Source organism: Coturnix japonica, chromosome 37 (genome assembly GCF_054131305.1).
Source record: "Coturnix japonica strain WE chromosome 37, WE-NBRP24, whole genome shotgun sequence".
In the NCBI taxonomy this organism is placed as follows: Eukaryota; Metazoa; Chordata; class Aves; order Galliformes; family Phasianidae; genus Coturnix; species Coturnix japonica.
Genome location: NC_140699.1, coordinates 2,426,433 through 2,446,840, shown reverse-complemented (window position 1 = coordinate 2,446,840; position 20,408 = coordinate 2,426,433). Strand labels below are relative to the sequence as shown.

General features: G+C 43.9%; 1 protein-coding gene across 4 annotated transcripts in view; it reads right to left on the bottom strand.

Annotated features, from left to right (window-relative positions):
* The window catches only part of LOC146754902 (receptor-type tyrosine-protein phosphatase T-like), a 254,945-nt gene that overhangs the window by 190,767 nt on the left and 43,770 nt on the right, over nt 1-20,408 (bottom strand). The gene's annotated exons all lie outside the window — the stretch shown is intronic.

Genomic DNA, 20,408 nt, shown 5'->3' with positions numbered 1-20,408 from the left:
TGCTGTGACTGCAGTCACCACATGTTACAGTTCCACCCTGGCTCCTTCCCTGCTCCACAGCCTGTGGTATTTCAGCTTTAATTGACTCAAAAAGAGCAATAATGAAATTCTACAACTCCATTTTTAAAAATTCAAGTGGCTTTCTTAGCATTTCTTATGAGGAGGAATAGATTGAAGCAGTCCATTGCACTCACGCTTCCCTTTCCAAGCTAACTCACTACTTTTTCCACATACATCCACATGCCACTGAAGGAATGAATGGTATCTGATTGGGATGACTTGGGGAGGGCAGAATCCTGCCCTCCTGAGTGTTTGCACTACAGAAGAGCCTCCTGTAGCACCAGCTGGGCAAGCACGTGCCCCACATCTATCCCATGGGATAGAACTGCATCATTGCAAGAACCACTTCAAACCCTACTGGGAAACTTGTTTCCTTTCCTTGAAAGTTCCAAAGTGGGGAAACAAAAGAAGAAAACATCTCTCACCTGTTTGTTTCTACCATGTGCCAATCAAGTCGCTACCACCTACACAACGATTCCTTTTTTGCTGCCTCCCCATCAGCAAATAGATGAAGGATATTGATTTGACTGGCAGAGAAATAAACAGAGAGATTCAGCTTCACTAAACTTTAATATAATATAATTTCAAGTTAAATACGTTCTGGACTGGTATCCAACAAAGCAGTGCTTCTAAATCTGAAAAAACTGATTCCACTTGAAGAACGATTACAGGAGATGGAGAGCAGGAAGGACAAGCATATTTCACTTGAAGGCCAGAGGCAGATAGATTGAGTAAAAACAAAGTACAAAGTCTTACACCAACGCCTGAGGAAAGGTCCTCTCAGCTCATAACCAATATTGAGTTTGTCTGACGTTTGCAATGTATTTACATGAAAGCCCAGCTTCTACTCCATGGAGCACAAGGAGAAATCAATCTCAGCGTATAGAGATAATTACAGTGACCACTCCGATACAGACCAGAATTAATAACAGCATTAAGAGGAAAGGATAATCTGAATTTCTGCTCCTCTAATCTCATCCCTCCCACAACCACTGAAGCACTGCAGCATTGCAGAACATGGGCTGGTAAGTATCCTGAAACAACATGAAATTAATTCAAGCATCCACTCCCCTCACAGTGTCCCCCAAGTCCATTATAGTCCCTGAAACATCCTCTCCCCCAGAGATCTGTGTGTGTAGCCCACTGCTCCAGGGGCAGCATGAATATAAACCTCCAGGTTTTCATACAAAGCCGAACTTTCAGATGAAAGACAAGAGAAGCTTTCAGATGCTGCTGTGGAAACCAAGCAACCAAAGGTTAGGAGCAGTGAGATGCTTGTGATCAAGTGCGCTCACACACAGCTCTTGATTGCACAGAATGCAAGAACCAAGGGAGAAATTTTAGTATAAAGGACTACAGGCCATGCTTCTAGAAGCAGCATTATCCCAAAAGCCACACAAAGGTAATTAGCAAGACTTCAAGCAGCCAGGCCCACACAGCCCATAGAGAACATCAGCCCAGCTTGGCCAACAAGACTATTTTTGTTCTCACGCTGAGCACAGCACCCTCCCCTTGCACCCCACATTCCCAAACAGACACAGCCGGCACCTCCAGCCCCAGATTTGTCCCCCAGGTCAGTGTTACCCACATCCCTCATGCCCCTTCCCCATAGCTGTCCCAGGAGGAGCAGTGCTGTCCCATGCAGCCTTGCCCTGGGGTCCATTTGGAGCACAGCAAAAAGCCATAGGGACACAACACAACCTTCAGGCACAGACTCTCTTCTGCCTCCAAACACACACAGCTCTCCGTGGATAACAAGCTCAGAGTACCAACAGAACTCTCGTCTATGAAAAGCAATAGAAAGCAGCACAAACAACCACGAAGCAAATCTGTTTCAGAGTAACAAGAGATCTTTGTTTAAGAAAACAAAGCCAAACAAACGCACACAGAACCCACCAAAGTTGTGAGCTGAAGCACCAGCCAGAACACACAATGTGTGTGGATTCCACTTCTCTACTACTGACAGTCCTCAGCATCTGCCCAAACGGTGCCACCAGCTAATCCTACATACTTCCCACTGCTACAGTGCAGAGGATGGAGTCAGAATGGATACAAGGATGAAGAATGAGTAGTATTGCAAACATGTATCAACACTGGTACTCTAAAGCACAGTAAATCTGCTGCATAGCTGTGCAGATACCGCGATGTTGGCTCGTTTTTAAGAAGTTGCCAGAATGATGTGCACGAGAGCAGCAGAGAAACGGGGCATCCTTTGTGTGCAAACACTCTCACAGCGGGTGTGTAAAACCTTGGCAACCCCAAGTGGTCCACAGATGTTAAACACTATTAGATCACTTTAGGGGAAGATCATGAAGCACTGCTCTGTCAGATGCACAGCTGCTGTTCCAGAAAATTTCAGATTAGAAGGACACATTTTTTAACAGTAAGGGTGATTAAACGCTGTAGCAGAACACGATGGGGGAGAGCTGCATCCTCCGCATCTCTGTGTTTGAGATGAATCTCTTAAAGACACGCGCAAGCTAAAATCTGTTCGGTTTGATAACAGTCACAGTCCATTTCTAAGCTGTAAGAGAGAGAAAATAAGTAAAGAAGGAGCAGAAGTGCCTGTCAGGAGGTGTGGGAGCAGATGGCCTCTCCTACAGCTCATTCCTGGGAACCAACAAGTTATAGGGATGGTTACAGTACATGGTTCACTTTACAGCCTTCTGAACTTTGTGTCTTAAAAGGACGAGAAGAAACTGCTGAAGCTGAGCGGCATCCTTGGGTGATTCGGTCCTTAATCATCACATAATGCCCCATGGTTTCAACACTGCAAATAGGAGGAAGGTAATAAATTTGCTGTTGCGGAAAACGGGAAGCCAAACATCCTGGGATAGACTGCTTCAATAAAAATCAGAGCAGTGGCTGAGCTTAGGAAAACTCATATGAGAAAGTATTTACTGAAACCTGATGGTTAGATGAAGAGCTTTAACATTCAAGCAGGAAGCTCCATGAGATTTAATAAACAAGCAGAAGAGCAAAGAGAAGCAAGAAGATACAGATCAATAATCCTTCAGAAAATGACTACATTCCTTGATTTAGAGGAACACATGAAAGGGAGACCCCCAAAAAGCTGAAAAGCAGTCTTAATAAAACAGTTCTAATAAGGTTGCTGATGAAAACAACCAGACTATTAAGTGTACCCATTGCTGAGATTAATATAGACAAAACCTACACTAATATTGTTTATATGTTCACATGCCAGGATTTATTTCTAGAAGAAAACAAACCAACAAGAGCATGCTTGTTGATTCATCCAATATTGTTACTCTTCTATTAATTCCTCTGTACCACTGGAGTAGCAACAATCACAGGCAAAGCAAGAAAAGATCTTTGAAGAAACATTGTGATCTGACAGAAATGATGCTCCATCTCTAGAGGATGGTCAAGGTTTCCAGCTGGAAAATCAAGTGTTGGCAAAGAGTACAGAGAAAGGAAGGAAAAGAGAAGGGAAACCAGCAGATCTATTAAAGCTGAAAATATGCAATGGTTTCCTCCCCTAAACCAAAAATAGCACAATTATCATATGCAAAGGCTAGATTGACACCCATTGGCCTCAGAGGTTTTACACAGCATGTTGCATCACGCGTTTTACAAGATCTCCCTTAGGATGTTAATGTGGTTCAGTGGGCCACAAAAGGGAGTTTGCTTCTCAGAGAACTGAAGACCCATTTTATCCAGCTTCTGTGTTTTGTGAGGAAGAATTTTGTGGAAATGGCTTGAGAAGTCAAGTCTACAGAGACACATGATGTTAAAATTGCCTCATTTTAGATAACGTAACACTACTGTTCTTAACAAACATTTCCTATGGTATGACAAGCCCTAGATTGAGTTTGAACTATTCTTCTGTTTCTAGCGGAAGTGACTGCCATGGCATGATTGGGAATGCAAAGAGGATTTCAATAAAGCACTTAATCTGTTCAATCTTCCATACACAAGTCCAGAGCTGTAAGAACTTCACCTAACTATAAGACGAAATAAAACCACATTGTTTCAATCTCACAGCTCCTGCTTCCATCACCACCCCAAATGAAGTCTCATGTCCAGTTCTCCCATCCCTAAAGGTTACATATCTAACCTGGGCAGTTGTTCTCTTCACCAGGCCAACCCACAAAACAGAGCTGCAGTGTGCTCAGAGCAATATGTTTGGGACCAATGATCCTTCCACAGAGTAGCACAGATCTGAGCATATTACATAAAAAAAGGACTTGTTCAAGACAACTATTCCACATTGAATGAGTGCTTTAAAATTATATTCTATGTAGGAAAAAAAAACAAACCATGTACGATTTTGTTTTGGATACATGTTTTACTGCTGTTGCTTTCAAAAACAAAAAAGCCATTTTGCGATTACCTTCCTACATAATCAGAAAAATCTTGCCAGTACAAAGCTAAAATATTCTGTTGCTTAGTAGTTCTCATCTCTTAAAACAAGACGGCACAAAGGGACTTAGCACAGCCTCAGAAGCAAACAGTGCATTATTTCAGCATGCTTTCAGAAACAATAATCTCATCTTTACCAGCACTGAGCTTTAGAGCTTATACATCTGTGCAACTGAATGTTTTTATGGCTCTTATAAGATCGTTAGTCACTTTCTTACATCCCTTCTTTTCTTTCACGATAACAAATGAACGTGTCAGCTATACAAGAGGAATTCTCAGACCCTGATGCTATGTTTAGTTCCACAGAAGCACCAGCAGATCTCACGTGCCTCATGGTCATTCACATGCTCAGATGCTGTGGGTACAGTTAACACCTGGAAGCCATAACACAATTTACACGCTTACAGAAATTCATAGTAATTAAACGTCAGGTAATTAATCCCTTAACACTGTGACCACACTTTCTTTTTCTCCCCTTGAAATCCCACTGTCACAAGGACAGTGAAAACAGAGCGCTGGTCCTAGAGAAACACTAACCAGAATAAACAGCCATTGCTTCAGGACTGATCTGTGCTTAGCTGTGGTCTACAGACAGCATTTGTAGAATCATGGTGGGAGACAAGGAGGCAAAGATGTGGCAATTCTGCTTCTTCCATCACTTTCATTTCTCTGCTGTTGTATGGCATGGCAATTCTGAAAGCCTCGTTTCCTCAGAACCTCAGCACTAAGCCTCAGAATGTTGGTACCTTCTGGCAGGTTTACTTTGCCTTGGAGCATCAAATGACAGAATGGTTTGTGTAGGAAAGGACCTTTCAGATCATGTAGCTCCAATCCCCTGCTATAGGCAGGGACACCTTGGGTAACCTATGGCAAATTCTCTACTTTTGATTCCAAATCTTTCAAACAACATTGATATTCATCTTAGTTGTCTAAAGCACTCTGATCTGAGGCAGCAAGGCACACGCTAACTGGACAGGATCGAGTGATCTGCCTTTTCCAGCACAGCTGTTTACGCACTGTATGCTGGAGCCTATTTAAACAGCAAACCAGAAGGAAAAAAACAACAGAATGAATCAGCATCAGAACCTCTGTCAGATATCTATTATTTTATGGAACAGAGGTAGGAAAGGGAGTTTAGCAGAGATCAGCTGATAATACTGTTAAGCTGCACTTCCTAAACTTACAATTTCTGTTCATACAGACAGACATTACCCGAATTTACAAGTGTCCCCAGAGTAATATGTATTACAAATTGGCTTCATAAAGCATCTGAACAGGCAGAAGAAAAACTCGTGCTACTCTTCCATAAGGGCAGAAAAATGCCCCAAAACGTGCAGAACTCTCATACAACTGAAGTTTTAAGGGGTGCGTGTGCTTAATTATTTGCTGAGTTAATCAGCAAAGGCTGCCTTCAGAGGTAGGACAGCACAGTCTAATAATGCTTCAGATGAAGATCTCCATGATGCTAAATATACAGAAACCATTACCCCCCCCTTCTTCCCCACCATTTCCCAAGATTTCTTAAGCTGGAATAAGTCAGAACAAACACAAGCTGCATCCTGTGACTGATGGAACAAGAGATATTGATGAGGAGGATGTAAAAACCCAAATCCATCAGACAGGGTTTATTTATTGAAGTTGAAAGGCTTATCAATGCTCTGCAGCTTGGAGCATGCAGCCCATTCCAGCTGATGCAGGAAAGAAAACATCCCAAGGAGTTGCACTAGAACTCTCCCTCAGCAGAAGGAAGCTGAACCTGCTGCTCTGAACTGCTTAGTGAATTAATGTGTTACTTCTGCCAACTCCTAATGCAAAAAGAAGTCACACGTGACTGCCAGAGAACAGCTTCCCCCTCCAAAAACCTGAACAACCCCATTCCCAGCAAACCCAACCAAAAGCCATCTTTTTTCCTGAAAACATAACATGAGAAAGATATAAGGACTACTTATGCAAGGTATTTTATTTGATTTATAGATGGTTGCATCTCTTGCTACACAAGCCACACCGTGAGTGATAAATTACAGGGATGCATGAAATTACAGAGTACACGTTGTCAGAGATGCCAAGCGAAGATGCAAAGTGCATCCATTCACAACAGCCAGTGGAAATGAAGCTCTTTTTGTTTGAAACGTTCCTAGGTGTACAAGTTCCCTGTGTCTGATTTGTTAGTTTGGGGTTTTCAAGGAGGAAAGGAAAGAGAATACTCTCTTCATGCTCTAGCTATAGAGACTCAGATAAGCAACAGTAGTGCTTAAAGAGTGCTGGTACACCTCAGAAGAGTTCTGCAGCTTTCCTAGGGTTATCCCAAGCACTGAACTGCTGCTGCTGCTCATCCTGTGCATCCTCAGACAGTGGTCTGGGTCCTACCCAGAGATGATCACTTATTCTCTCTTCCACCTTCCTTGCTTGCCAAGAGCCACATGCACCAAGTCCAAGGTGAGAAGCCCAGCTGAGAGGCAGTGTTTGCTCAGCACTAGCACTGCATTGGTGCACTGACAGCTTCTGGACCAAACACCTATGGCCTGCAGGTATATGACAGGAACCAGTGCTAAGTGAACAGTTTGGGGGTAGACTAGATGACCTTAGTGGTCTTTCCAACATTAATGCTTCTAATTCAACAACCACGTGCCCTGCTGACAGGGCACTCACTGACTCCTATCCACATGGATCTCCAGCAAGGCAGAGCTGAGCACAAGGCAGCCCAGTGTCCATACATGCTCTCTTGCTCTTGCAGGGTTGACAGCAAGCAGTAATTTCTAGAGGTAGACATCCTTCGGTCCCTGTCACAGGCCTCCCTGGAGACCAGAAGTCTCCTCATCCTCTGAAAGATGGCTTAGAACCCCAAAGGGAACTGAAAAACCCACCTGATAAATAAGGAAAGCACAAAAGAAACACACCCATGGGGTATTAAGAGTTAAAGAACTGAAGGGAGCAAAGTAGATTTAGTTTTCTTTTTCCCATAATAAGGACCATAATTTACACAATAGTAAAAGTCTCACATGCAAATGCAAACATCACTATAATCCCTATTAAGAAAGCACACAGAGAAATTAAAGCAAGCTTAACTAAGCAGTGTTTGTGAATATTAATGAGCCTAAAAAGCTAAATCCAAGCTTTAAAAGTTCTTTAATATAAAAAAAAAAGCAAAAAGAGGATTGTTTTCAAACTGATTTGTATTTTAAACTGGATGCTTTGCATGCGAAATGCAAGAAGAACCAACTATCTTGCCCTAGAAAAGCTTCAAAAATGAATACAACAAAGATCTTTAAAAACATCCGGATATCTGGATGGAGTCAGCATTTAAGCTGATACACTGAGCTGGGGATGTCACCAGACAGCAGCTCGTTCCAAATCTCCACGCTGCATTTCTATACAGAGATCAAAAGAATGCATATATTTCTTCCTTCCTGTCAGAGCCCCCAGAAGTGAGGCTTTTCCACCTGACAAGTGGAAGCAATGCAATTCGCCGCCCACTGAAGTTTAGGACAAATGCGGAACGGCTTTCACATCTCGCTGGCAGCTCGGGATGGGTTTGGTGAGTGTTGTACAGCCCTCACTTCAAACGGAATGCTTTGAAATCCCACCAACTCCAGGGAGGAACAGAAAGCATGTCAGCCAGGATCCACTTAATTCTTAATGTGTTGGTAACGCAGAGATCTACGCCACCTCTGCTGGCTGCAAAGACAGTAAAGAGACAACAGTACTTGTATTCTGCACGTCATCTCACCCTCATGTATGTGTCTGGGTGAGAGGAATCACCCTTGAGAACCACCAGCTCCTCTCCACTGATTTTTAAAGAGAATTGAGGACTTACTCTAGTGCAGTCCACAGTCCAGCTGTCTACAGTGCTGTCATGGTTTAATAATTTTGTAATTTTTGCTATCAGTATTCCACATCATAACATCATATTAAGCATGAATAATTTTACTGAATCTGCAACTTACAGAAGAAGACTACATCTCCCAGAGAACAACACGATGGGTCACGGGACCTGGACTCTATATTAACTCAGTCGCAGAACAGACTGACGTCTTTCGAGTTCTGGCGTTCAGGGCAGTGTGTGGGAGCCTTCAGCCGTTCGCCTAGATTTACAGTAGGCCTCTCGGTTACGGGACTCATTCTCTCTCCTATTTTGCTTGATTCGTTAGCTCAATTTTCAATTATATTGTATTATATTGTGTTATCCTGTATTTCGATATAGTATTTAGTAAATAAGTGTGCCTCCTTAGATCGTTGCCGCTGTTTTCTTTTCCTAATTAACTTTTTCCTTTCGGCCTAGGGCCCCTCCGGGGCCCACGGCCCCCTGTCACGGACGCAGGTGGATTTTTAGTTCAAACCGTGACAGATTTTGGTGGAGAATGCGGGCAAATTGAGTTGCTGTTTTTCTGTGTTTTCTTCTGTTGCTCTTTTAGCTTTTAACAGAGCTACGAGTTTTTTCCCTGTTAAGGAGCTATCTCGTGTTTGCGATTCTGCACCTGCGAGCTTGACCTTGAAAGTCCAGGCGGACTGCCAATACTCCGGTATATTTTATAAATACTGCTGAGCTTTGTTTTCTTTTACTTTTTTTTCTCTCTATTGGAGGAAAAAAAAATGTTTTCTCTACTAAATTTGTTTTACCAGGGACTGTGTGCCATTGGTTCCTTTTTTGAGACGCTCCGAACATATTGGGTCATGTTTAAGCTAGCCACTTTTTCTTATGGAGCTATACAATTGTATAATGGATTGAATGCATGGTTAGCAATGCTCACTTCGTATCTGTATACAGCTCCAGAAGGAGCAACTAATGCAACTAATTATACAGAAATGGTGATTTTTAAGCGTGCTCCTCTTTCTTTCTATGAATCCTTTATGCAGTTTTTGAATGATCAGTGGGCCACACTCTCAATCTCCCTGATCTTACTGTTGATTATTGTAATAATCTCACTCAGTATCTGGATTTATAACATCCGGAGGAAGTCTTCTCTAGAACCAGAGAATACTGAGTGGCAGGGAGTGTGGAGAGGCTTTGAAGAGATTCTCAAAGGACAGACATCTTCAGTGTTATGGAGCTTCACTCCTGAACACTTGAAGAATCCTGAGAGTTTGATTGCATATTTGAGGCAGGAATGTTGTGGCTCAGGCAGATCTCAGGAGGCACAAATGATTTTGGGCCTAGCTAATGCTTATCGGGCCTTAGTCAATACCATTCCTGAGAGGGAAGTTTTTGAAGCTGAGAGAGAGAGTCTCAGGGCCGAGAAGGAGAGTCTTAGAGCTGAGGCAGAAAAACTTTGGACTGAGAAGGTAGAGAGAGAAAAAGCTTTTGAAGCTGAGAGAAAAGATCTCCTGTACCAACGAGACTCAATCTGGTACGAGAAAGAGAGTCTTAGAGCTGACGCAGAAAAACTTTGGGATGAGAAGGTAGAGAGAGAAAAAGTTTTTGAAGCTGAGAGAAAAGATCTCCTGTACCAACGAGACTCAATCTGGTACGAGAAAGAGAATCTTAGAGCTGACGCAGAAAAACTTTGGGGTGAGAAAAGCTCCCTGCAATCCCAACTCAACACTCTCCAGTCCGAGCACAGCGCCCTCCGGTCCGAGCACGACACTCTCCAGTCCGAGCACGGCGGCCTCCAGTCCGAGCACGACACTCTCCAGTCCGAGCACAGCGCCCTCCGGTCCGAGCATGACACTCTCCAGACTGAGCGCGATGCCCTCCGGTCCGAGCACGACACTCTCCAGTCCGAGCACAGCGCCCTCCGGTCCGAGCACGACACTCTCCAGTCCGAGCACAGCGCCCTCCGGTCCGAGCACGACACTCTCCAGTCCGAGCACGGCGGCCTCCAGTCCGAGCACGACACTCTCCAGTCCGAGCACAGCGCCCTCCGGTCCTAGTACAACACTCTCCAGACTGAGCGCGATGCCCTCCGGACCGAGCACAATGCCCTCCAGACCGAGCACAACACTCTCCAGTCCAAGTATGATGCCGTCCAGTCTGAGTGCGGCACCCTCCAGGCCAAGCATGATGCCTTCCAATCCAACTGTGACACCCTCCAGTCCGAGCACAACACTCTTCAGTCTGTGCATAATGCCCTCCGGTCCGAGCATAACGCTCTTCAGACTGAGCACAATGCCCTCCGGACCGAGCACAACACTCTTCAGTCCGAGCATAATGCCCTCCAGTCCGAGCATAACGCTCTTCAGACTGAGCACAATGCCCTCCGGACCGAGCTCAACACTCTTCAGACTGAGCACAATGCCCTCCGGACCGAGCACAACACTCTTCAGTCCGAGCATAATGCCCTCCAGTCCGAGCATAACGCTCTTCAGACTGAGCACAATGCCCTCCGGACCGAGCTCAACACTCTCCAGACTGAGCACACTGCCCTCCAGGCCGAGCATAACGTCCTCCGGTTCGGGTACAGCACTCTCCAGTCCAACTACAACAGCCTCCAGACTGAGCTCGGTGCCGTCCAGTTTGAGCGGAACGCTCTCCGAGACCAGCTATGTGCCCTCCAGGGTGAGTTGAATGTATTTATCCAACTACCAGGGGCACATGTAGTCCAATTGGACCAACCATCGGGGACACCAGATACAGTGTTGGTTGCCCCTGTAAGAGGGCGAAAGACAAAACAAGTTTCAACTCAGTTAGAGAAAATGCAGAAGGAGTTAGAAGAGCGGAGGGAGTTAGGAGAGCAGGACTCAGGAGACTCAGGGGACTCGGGAGAGCAGGGGGAGTCAGAAGACCAGAAGAAGTTGGAGGAGCAGAGGATGTTAGAGGGGTATAAGAAGATGATAGAGGAGCAGAAGATGATAGAGGAGCAGAAGATGATAGAGGAGCAGAAGAAGTTAGAGGAGCAGAGAAAGTTAGGAGAGAGGAAAAAGAAGGAGAGTTACCTGGAGGAAATAACACAAGCATCAGGGACAGGGTCAGAGTCAGAAGAGGAGCCAAAAGCTACTTTTTCTTTACGAGAATTTCTCAAGTCCAAACTTGTAGATGGGGCAGCCTCATCAACACAGTTGCCACCATCAACACCTGGGACGCTTGATAGAGCAAAAGGTGAGCAAAGTATAACGACCATTATTGATCGATCTTTTAAACTGAGTGAAATTCGAGATCTAAGAAAGGATTACACACGTCAGCCAAAAGAAAATATGGTCACTTGGTTACTTCGCTGCTGGGACAATGGTGCCAACAGTGCATGGCTCGATGGCAGTGAAGCTCGCCAACTGGGTAGCATTTCCAGGGACCCACGTGTGGACAGAGGTATTGGCACATGCCAAAATCGGTCCTACACCCTCTGGAAGCGGATGTTGATAGCGGTAAGAGATAGATTCCCTTTTAAACGGGACTTGGAGCCTGAGAGAAAGAAATGGACTGATATTGAGAAAGGTATCCAATTTTTGAGAGAAAGTGCTCTGGTGGAAATGCTATACAGCCCCGAGTTCAATCGTAACGATCCAAACCAATTACATGATCCTGAAGCAGTCCGCGTTCCACGACAAATGTGGCGTGACTTTACAAAAGCAGCTCCAGAAAAGCATGCCAGTGCACTTGCATTAGTATATGGCAAAGGGGACAGGAAACCCTTTGTGAATGAACTAATTGGCAGACTTCAGGAACTTGAATTATTTATAAGCGCCACAGAAGTTAATCTGTATACTTCAGCCATTGTCAAAATTGTGGAAAGGTTAAACGAAGTGGAGGGAACACAAAATGATATTATTGACAAATTGGCTAATGTGCCTGATGTAGATGAATCCACGGTGGTACAAGATGATGGAAACCAGGATTTCCACAATCGCCTATTGAGGAAGCTAAACAACATGAGTTCCTCTCGACCTGTATCATCAAAAATCTCAACCATTAAAAAGAGACGTCCTCGTATTCAAGCAAATGATGATGATAAGTCACCTCGAATCAACAATGAGACTACACGTCTTGCCTTGTTGCTTTTCCTCTGTAGTCATGGGGAGGACATGAAGAAGTGGTGTAATTCATCCACTTCTGCACTTCAGGCACGAGTGAAAGAATTACAAGGTGAAACAACTACCAAGGTGAACTCTTCCAAGAAGGGGAGAGTTCCAGTTGCTGCAAGTCAACGAGGTAAACAATAGAGGGGCCCTGCCCCCAGCCAGGGGGGGGAAAGGGACAACAGAGTATACTGGACTGTGTGGATTAAGTGGCCTGGCACATCTCAACCACAGAAATATAAAGCCTTGGTGGACACTGGTGCACAATGCACCCTAATGCCCTCAAGTCACCAAGGGACACAACCAATATATATCCATGGAGTGACTGGGGGTTCCCAAGAATTGACTATGTTGGAGGCCGAAATAAGCCTCACTGGTAAAAACTGGCGAAGGCACCCTATTGTGACTGGTCCAGAGGCTCCATGTATACTGGGAATCGATTACCTTAGGATGGGATATTTCAAGGATCCCAAGGGGTATCGATGGGCCTTTGGGATAGCTGCTGTAAACACAAATGGTGTTAAGAAGCTGTCAGATTTACCTGGTCTGTCAGATGATCCTTCTGCTGTGGGGTTGCTCCAGGTAAAAGACCAAGAGGTACCAATTGCCACCAAAGTGGTTCACAGACGGCAGTACCGCACCAATAGGGACTCATTGCTCCCCATTCAAAAGCTAATTCGCCAATTAGAAAATCAGGGAGTGATTAGCAAAACGCACTCGCCTTTTAACAGCCCCATATGGCCAGTGCGTAAAACCAGTGGGGAATGGAGGCTGACGGTAGATTACCGTGGCCTGAATGAAGTCACACCTCCATTAAGTGCTGCTGTACCAGACATGCTAGAACTCCAGTATGAATTGGAGTCAAAAGAAGCTAGGTGGTATGCCACCATTGATATTGCTAATGCCTTCTTTTCCATCCCATTGGCTGCAAAATGTAGGTCACAGTTTGCTTTTACCTGGAGAGGTATTCAGTATACCTGGAACCGTTTACCCCAGGGGTGGAAGCACAGCCCAACAATTTGCCATGGATTGATCCAAGCTGTTTTGGAACAGGGTAATGCTCCTGAGCACTTGCAGTATATTGATGACATTGTGGTGTGGGGCCATACAGCAGCAGAGGTTTCCAAGAAAGGGAAACAGATAATCCAAATTCTTTTGAAAGCTGGTTTTGCCATTAAGCGCAGCAAGGTGAAGGGGTCTGCCCAGGAAATCCAGTTCTTAGGCATAAAATGGCAAGATGGACGTCGTCACATCCCAGCAGATGTGATTGACAAAATCACTGCTATGTCTCCGCCCACAAATAAAACAGAGACCCAATCTTTTCTGGGAGTAGTGGGCTTTTGGAGAATGCATGTCCCAAACTACAGCCACATAGTGAGCCCTCTCTATCAGGTAACACGGAAGAAGAATAATTTCTCATGGGGTCCTGAGCAGCAGCAGGCTTTTGAGCAGAGAAAACAAGAAATAGCCCGTGCCGTGGCCTTGGGGCCAGTACGGACGGGACAGGATGTGAAGAACATCCTCTACACTGCTGCTGGAGAGAAAGGTCCCACCTGGAGTTTGTGGCAAAGAGCCTCAGGAGAGACCCGAGGCCGACCCCTAGGATTTTGGAGTCGAGCATATAAAGGGTCTGAGGAGCGCTACACTCCGACTGAGAAGGAGATCTTAGCCGTGTATGAGGGGGTTCGGGCTGCTTCTGAAGTAGTTGGGACAGAGGTTCAGCTTCTTCTAGCACCTCGCTTGCCAGTAATAAACTGGATGTTTAAAGGACAGGTTCCCTCCACCCATCATGCTACTGATGCCACTTGGAGTAAGTGGATTTCATTAATTACTCAACAAGCTCGAATGGGAAAACTCATCCGTCCTGGAATTCTAGAAGTGATCATGGACTGGCCTGAGAGTAAAAAAATTGAAATACCACCTACAGAAGAGGTATCACGTGCTAAAGAGGCACCACCATACAATGAGCTACCAGAAAACGAACAGAAATTTGCCCTATTCACAGACGGATCATGTTGTATTGTAGGGAAGCATCGCAGATGGAAAGCTGCTGTATGGAGCCCCACACGACAAGTTGCAGAGGCCACTGAAGGTAAAGGAGAATCAAGTCAATTTGCAGAGGTAAAGGCTGTTCAGCTGGCTTTAGATGTGGCTGAACGGGAGAGGTGGCCAATGCTTCATCTTTATACTGATTCATGGATGGTGGCAAATGCCTTATGGGGGTGGTTGCAACAGTGGGAAGATGATAATTGGCAACGAAAGGGTAAACCTGTTTGGGCTGCTGAACTGTGGAAAGACATTGCTGCCCGAATAAGGAACATTGTTGTAAAGGTGCGCCATGTAGATGCTCATGTGCCTAAAAGTAAGGCTACTGAAGAACATAAAAATAACCATCAGGTTGATCGAGCTGCCAAAATTGAGGTGGCTCAAATAGACTTGGACTGGCAGAACAAGGGTGAATTATTCCTAGCTCGGTGGGCCCATGAGACTTCAGGTCATCAAGGAAGGGATGCAACATATAAGTGGGCCAGAGACCGAGGGGTGGACTTAACTATGGACGCTATTGCTCAAGTTATTCATGATTGTGAAACATGCGCCATAATTAAACAAGCCAAGAGGATGAAACCTCTTTGGGGGGAAGGGCGATGGCAAAAGTATAAATATGGAGAGGCATGGCAGGTTGATTATATCACCTTGCCACGATCTCGCAATGGTAAGCGTTATGTACTCACCATGGTGGAGGCAACCACTGGGTGGCTCGAAACATACGCAGTACCCCATGCTACCGCCCGAAACACCATATTAGGGTTGGAAAAGCAAATCCTATGGCGGCATGGCACTCCAGAAAGAATTGAATCAGATAATGGGACCCATTTTAAAAATTCCCTTGTAACCACTTGGGCCAAAAATCATGGCATTGAGTGGATTTACCATATTCCCTATCATGCACCAGCTTCTGGTAAGATTGAACGATTCAATGGGTTGTTGAAAACTATGTTGAAAGCAATGGGTGGCGGAACGTATAAAAATTGGGAGAACCATTTAGCAGAAGCCACCTGGTTGGTCAACACTCGAGGATCTAGTAATCGCAATGGTCCTAACCAGTCCAGCTCCCTACGTACCGTGGAGGGAGATAAGGTTCCTGTAGTACACATAAAGAGCGTGTTGGGAAAGACGGTTTGGGTCCTTCCAGCATCTGGAAAGGGCAAACCTCTCCGGGGTACTGTCTTTGCCCAGGGACCTGGGTGCACGTGGTGGGTGATGGACAAAAATGGGAATGTCCAATGTGTACCACAAGGGAATTTGATGTTGGGGGAGTGCAGCCAATGATTTTCCTGTAGATATATAGGTAGAGTCTCAGAAAATATTTCAATTAGGTACAGAATAGTTCAATTAGGTATAGGACTTAAGATAGAGTGGATTAATGTTAAGGAAACACTTTTTCTCTATATACCTTAATTAGGCATTCTGTAAGCAAGTTTTCCATCTGGACTCTATATCCTGCACTGGCCATGCATGTGTAGAGCACACATGGAAAGAAGTATAAGTCAAAAGGAAATCTGCTGTGGTGGCTGGGAAAGGATGAGTGCACCTTGATGTGGGGGACGCCCTACTAGCGCTGCCTTTCCCCTCTACCGCTGACATGTTTTCCTTTTTCTGGCAGTTTTGCCATTTTCTCAAAATTAATAAATAGTAGGTTAGGTTATAGAGTTTTGTTCTCAACTTAGGGATTTGTATGGAATAAATATAAATTGTTGAGGAAAATAAGGTTGCTGATTATTCACAATTATACATATGAGTGTGTATGTATGTATAAACATAATGTAATGATGTAGAATAAGGGGTGGAATGTCATGGTTTAATAATTTTGTAATTTTTGCTATCAGTATTCCACATCATAACATCATATTAAGCATGAATAATTTTACTGAATCTGCAACTTACAGAAGAAGACTACATCTCCCAGGGAACAACACGATGGGTCACGGGACCTGGACTCTATATTAACTCAGTCGCAGAACATACTGACGTCTTTCGAGTTCTGGCGTTCAGGGCAGTGTGTGGGAGCCTTCAACCGTTCGCCTAGATTCACAGTAGGCCTCTCGGTTACGGGACTCATTCTCTCTCCTATTTCGCTTGATTCGTTAGCTCAATTTTCAATTATATTGTATTCTATTGTGTTATCCTGTATTTCGATATAGTATTTAGTAAATAAGTGTGCCTCCTTAGATCGTTGCCGCTGTTTTCTTTTCCTAATTAACTTTTTCCTTTCGGCCTAGGGCCCCTCCGGGGCCCACGGCCCCTGTCACGGACGCAGGTGGATTTTTAGTTCAAACCGTGACAGTGTAGTTGCCATAGGAACAGTACCGGGTGAACAGGTGCGTGGAAAGCTGTGATATATTAAATGACAGCTACCCTCTGCCACTGCGATGCAGATTGCCATTCTCAGGGTTTATTTATAGCAGGTAGTAATTAATCTGTGTGAATCTCATTTCATTGAGAAGGAAAAAACAAAAACGCACAGAATCATTAGCAAGATTCCTAATTACATCCATACCTTTGATTCTCAGAATTTTGTTGCCATCGGACAACCCTAACACAGAACTACTGGATTATTATTTGTGTGGAGCTGTCATTATGAGAAACTCTAAGCTGTCACCTGTAACAAATACCTTCTTACAGCTACCACATTAAAACTTGCATTAGCGTTGCTGCAGTGGAGCAACAAAATAGTTTTTACCCTTTAAAAAAGTAAAGAAACAAAAAGGAGATATAAGCTTTAGTTGGCTTTTAAATGGAGGCTCCTAATTCTGGAATGGGAATCAAGTGTACAGAAACCTGAATTTAGCCCAGACACCAACTGTTTCTGTGCCTGAAGCAAGCCCCTTAACCTCCGTTTCTCAGTCACTGTCTCTCAGGTGTTAGGTGAACTAAGAGCAAACAGTCTGAAAGCACTTCAAAGATGAAAAAACGACTCGTTATGCTATGAAAGGGATAAGCACTGTAATTTAAATGACTGCATGAAGTAGACTTATCTACCAGGCATACCAGGCATGACAGAGCCTGGTGTCTTAGAGCTGCTTGCGTAAAGTAGATAAGCTTGAGAAGACAAAACTAAACTACATTTTCTGTGGCTGATGAGAACAATGATTCTCATAGCGAGGCAATACTAGCACCAGGTAGAGTACGTGGATCTTGCCTGTGTCTCAGTTTTCATCCTCTTGCTTTCTTATTATTATGTTTATGATCACAGTTAGCAGCAAACACTCCAAGAAAATAGAAGTGATAGAAAATGATCACATTCTCAAAACACTCTTCTAAAAGTTTTGTCAGTACACATCTCAGATGAAAACATACAGTGATTCCCAGTCGCTGTTAGGGATGCCATTGGAAACATTCTTACAGGCAAGTGTTAGAATCACAGCAGTGTTATGGGATACCCTGCAGAACATTATTCTAGAAATCATGCAAAGGATCCACATCAAGATTTAATTTCAGCTACATTCCAAAACAGCATTTCGTTCGTGGTTCACCAGGTTCATATTAGAACCCTGTAGGCAACAGGTAAACTTGCAGTTCTAAGATAAAGCAAAAAATCACAATGATGTAGCAATTACTCATTTCTTGAATAGACCCAGTTAAATCACAGCATGAAAAATGAAGGCTACATTGGTATATGCCTAACCTGCTGGGAAATCCTCCCATGATAAAATCCTTCTTGAGAATATAAATATTTCACAGAAATGGGTTACACATGGTCTGAACCCTGATATTAATCACTGCCTACTCAGACCCTGACCTAGTTTTTAAGCTAAGCACATTCCACCTTTGCAACAGGCTCTACCAAGCTTAGTTCTGATGCTGGATAATACAGGGCAATAGGGAGAACATAACTCCTGCTATTGAGAAACTAAATCCCCTTTAACTGAGTCTTATACTAGACCTGCCTATATTTGATCAAATCCAAGAGATCTGATGAACATGAATTGAAATTCATTAGCAGTGTTTCCACATCATTATAGAAAATGAGGTCTCAGAACAATGGAAATGAGACTCTTGCAGACGAGACTGTTTCCACATCCAGGCTTGCGTGCTAAAGCTTTCTTCCAACTGGCCAGGAAGACCCACACCATTCTTAGTCTCAAGCAGATATTGCCCTGTTAGACCAGGCATAGCTGGAGAATGGGATGCTGTAACTTTAACTGCTGCTTGTATCCAGCATGAGTCAGGGACACTGAGCAGCCTGCAGACAGTTTATATGTGCTTTGTACCAGTTAAAATGTTGCTAAACTGGGCAAACCCAAACAGATTCCATCCTACTTCACGCAGCAAGAGAGGCCTGAGTATTAATGCAAAACTTTAGTTGGCAGGATATCAAACCTGAACCTCTCAAATCAGCTCATTGCTCAAAAATCCCCATTCAGGCCAATTTTTTTCCTAAGTGTTCCCTGCCTAATTAAAGATCCCAACCTAATTCACAGGTCAGAATTCCTCATGTTTTCCTACATCTGCCACAGGCCTCAAAAAATGAAAGAACACAGAGGCCAGCTTGGCAATTGGGAGCTCACATCTACTGGATGTTAACATGTAACCTCACAAGTTTCATCAGTTCCTTCAAAATCACTTCTTTTATCCCCAGTACCTGAATTGTCAGCTAGGAGAAGCTGCTGATAGCTTCTGAAGCTTACTGCATTACGTACTTGGTCTTCAAAACCAAAACCACATGGAGAACTGGCCTTTGTAAACATGCTTTTTTCACTGTCTCTTCCGGATGCTGCTCCTTTGCTTACTGCACCTCACCATGGAGTCTAGTCCCAGTCAGACTGCAGCTTCCCCCAATAGGACCTCTCTCATTTTTAATCACACAACCACAGAACAGCAATAGTTCATAATGTAGTATATAACAGAGTTATGGTCAATCAAGGACATGGGCAAGAAAAGCACTGAATGGAAAGAGAAAATACTTCATTCTCCCCACCTCTCGCTAAGAGATGTTGAGGGAAAAAAAAAAAAAAAAAAGACAAATTCTTTTACACCCAGGAGCTTGTCTTTTTTTTCCTTCCAACTCTACCCATTAGTTAAATAAAAGACAGTACTTGCTTTGCCTAATAATTATTAGGTCTAATGTCAAGAGAGTTAAGGTCTTAGTTAAACTCTATTTAAGCAGGATTTTAAATTTAAGCATGCAAACTTAGCACTCTTTACTGTGAGAGATCCCTTGTGTGCCTGTGTAAAAGAAGAAGGTGGACTGTATGGGTCACTGCTAGAACTCATTTAGAAATAGCAACCTGGATTATTTTTTTCTCCTCTCCCTTAGCAAAACCAGAAATATTAAAATGCAACACATGATTTCCACTAAGGCATTGGTTTTTACATGAAGCATATCAAGTACTCCATTTTGAACGCCTCCTCAGGGTCTCCCTTCTGAAGAAGCATCATGCAGTTCTAAGCTAAGGACCATACAACAGCCCTCTTCTGCAAATTCACATTCAGCTTGTGATTACTGTGTCACTTTTTCTAGGTGACACGACGTTTCTGCATCCAGAGGACAAGAGGAAAAGTTTTTCTGTTCTGCTAACGCAGGTTCCAAAGGTCTGATTCCTTATGAATCCATAAAAACAATCTCACAAGAGTTAACGCAGAATCAAAACTTATCACAGACTGATTACACCGCTGGGAAAATTGTCAGTAAAGGAAAAAGGGACCCACTATAATAACCCACATTCAAATTCCACTGCATGGCTGAAAAAGAGTCAGCTAGAATGACATCCAAACTAAACTTAGATTTGTGCAATCTGTGGAAAATACGTAATAACCATCAAGGTTTGGGTCCAGCAAACTTCTGGACAATTAAGGAAACCTTTTGTTGTTGTTTTGTTTTTAAATCAACAGGATTAACAACACACAGGAAATGGTCTTTATGAAGAAATCCAAGGCCTGCCTATCCAACTGTCTGTACAATTCATTGTCCGGTTTACTTCATGCTAACTTTGTCTTTCAGCCAAGCCAGCAAATAG